Source organism: Etheostoma spectabile, chromosome 18 (assembly GCF_008692095.1).
Source record: "Etheostoma spectabile isolate EspeVRDwgs_2016 chromosome 18, UIUC_Espe_1.0, whole genome shotgun sequence".
NCBI classification, from domain to species: domain Eukaryota; kingdom Metazoa; phylum Chordata; class Actinopteri; order Perciformes; family Percidae; genus Etheostoma; species Etheostoma spectabile.
Genome location: NC_045750.1, coordinates 13,940,883 through 13,943,316, shown reverse-complemented (window position 1 = coordinate 13,943,316; position 2,434 = coordinate 13,940,883). Strand labels below are relative to the sequence as shown.

At 36.3% G+C, this 2,434-nt stretch overlaps 1 protein-coding gene across 6 annotated transcripts in view; it reads left to right on the top strand.

Moving 5' to 3' along the window:
• Positions 1-2,434, top strand: part of eya4 (EYA transcriptional coactivator and phosphatase 4) — a 44,067-nt gene that overhangs the window by 24,929 nt on the left and 16,704 nt on the right. The gene's annotated exons all lie outside the window — the stretch shown is intronic.

Here is a 2,434-nt window from a genome sequence, read left to right as displayed (position 1 = left end):
ATTAATGTGTATTGTCCTAATCAAATAAATACATTTTTAATCATGCAGGTGCCTAGATTCCCTGAATCAATTTTGGCACCAGGTTGTATACTCCTCTGCCTGAGAAGGTTATGAGGTTATGTTGGACGTTGACCTGAATGAGACCTGTACGGTGGCCGTCAGAGGCAAATGCCCTGCAACTACAGAAAACATGCAAATAGACCAAAAACAAGCAAATTAAGAAAACTTGATAAATTTGACAACACATGCTCAGCATTCAGCAAACGCGCTGGAAATACACACAACACAACCAAATACATAAACGATGCAAAAAAGAAAAGCACACAAAGCCCGAAAAAAGAAGCGATGCAAAAAGAAAAGTAGACGACCACGAAAACAAAATGCAAGAAAAAAAACCCGCTGCCCCCAGATTACACAACGAACGTTCTCCAGGCCTCTAGAGGGAGCGCCCAGTGGAACAGCTGGATTTTCTGCTGTGGAAACTCAAAACAGATCTAGTGTACATGTCCATACGGGGTTACCTACGCTTCTAAAGGAACTATACCCAAAGTGTTTGACGGAACAGCTCTCGGCAAGAGAGCAAATATGCAAATTTACTAAAATGTTGAATTATTCTATGTAGTGTTCTACATAAGTGCTGTGTAGCTTAATCTATGTTTTTTATCTGAAATGAAGACCATGAAAAGAATGATTGATGTCTTTGAAGTCAGGACATCAGAGTTACTGTAAAAACCTGCTGTGTCAGATGTCATGCTCGCAATAACTGATGTCTCATTTTTAAACTAAATTTGAAAATATAAAAATATAGATTAGATATATGTATATATAATACAAAGTCTAAGCACTTATACCGTACATGCTGTTCATTGTTTATAGATACACTTCCAGTTTTTTTCATGACGTCTGGCTGCTGCTCCAGCAGATGTTAAAAGTGCATTTTGTAAATCACTTTGGGCAAAAGAAACTTATGAGGGTAATGAAATGTAATTCTAAATCTATTGCAAAACCATCAGTCAGAAAGATTTTCAAAATGCAGCGATAAGTACTTTTTTGAAGAATTTATAGAGACAGAAGGAGACGCGCTCATGCAAATGCACACATACACACATCTCGCTCTGGCATGAAGACTTGAATATACCACTGGAGGATGTGTGTAAACACATAGTAAAGCACTTCAAGGGGCTATTGCACAAAACCAGGATAAGGGATTAAGCCATGATATTCCAGTTACCCTGGATGAATTTAGTCTAGACTTGGTTGCACAAAAGCAGAGGCACCTAAATTACCATGGAGATTTATTCTGTACAGCCAGGATTTATTAATCCTGGAGCCTTTTCTGTACTCTCAGCAGTGGGTTCACCTTATTATTTGCCTGCATTAAAATGGGTGTATATTAATGTTCAGTTTAATACTATTTTATCCTTGTATCATTTTAATAATCATTCATGTTACTGTTATATTGCTGTATGAAGACATATAATATGTTGTTCATATTGTTGTTAGAAGTTTGATGAATATATTATGGAAGTTGTTGAGATAATTAGAAAAGGCTGATGAAGTTGCAAATGTGTTTTAAATGAAGTCAGTTAGTAAGGGCAATATATAAAGTGCTGAACATGTGTTTTTTTATGGTGGACCAATGCACCTTAAATTATTTTAGTTGATACATTTATTTTGTTTTCTTTAACGACTATAATTTGGGAGGATTGTACAATTTTAAGAACATATCCTAATTATACATTTCTCCCAAATTATAGCCTTAGTTCACTGGAACAGTAAGTCAATAGTGTAAACTACTGTACATTCATGTAACAGGGAGAGGACACCCCATGGTTTATATCTTGCTGGGGGGAAATAACTGATGAATACACTTTGTTACATTCATGTTTACAATGTGCATTACTACATAATTCTCTTTATAGTTTCTAGATTTTAAAGTCCAATTTTTCCTTAGTGTCTTTCTTTTCCATGTCCATAGACTGTATACGAGGAAGCAAAGCATATAATATGTAGAGAATGAAACTCATCCTCTGTAATAAAAAACACAATTTGTGCAAATGAATAGTAGCCTAATCCTTGAATGGTATGATTACGACGGTTTCAGAACAGTGGTCAGCAAATGTATATTTTATGGTGCATACTCATTCAGTCGGTCCGTGATCGCCTTGCTTTCTCCCGCTGTTTCTGTTCTTTTTTCTTTTACAAATAATGTGTTTCAAGTTATTTTCAATTATCATACTTCCACAAGAAGCTGCTGCTCACTCTGTATAAAGTATGAACAATGCACCTTCTCCATTTCTGCATCAGTAAATCTGTGATCGATACTGTGGTCTATTTGAGAAAGCTATGAACATGCACTTACCCCAGGTATCTACACCTGGCTTGACACAGCTCCACCTGTTCATCCTGGCTCGGCAAACGTGCAACCGATTAA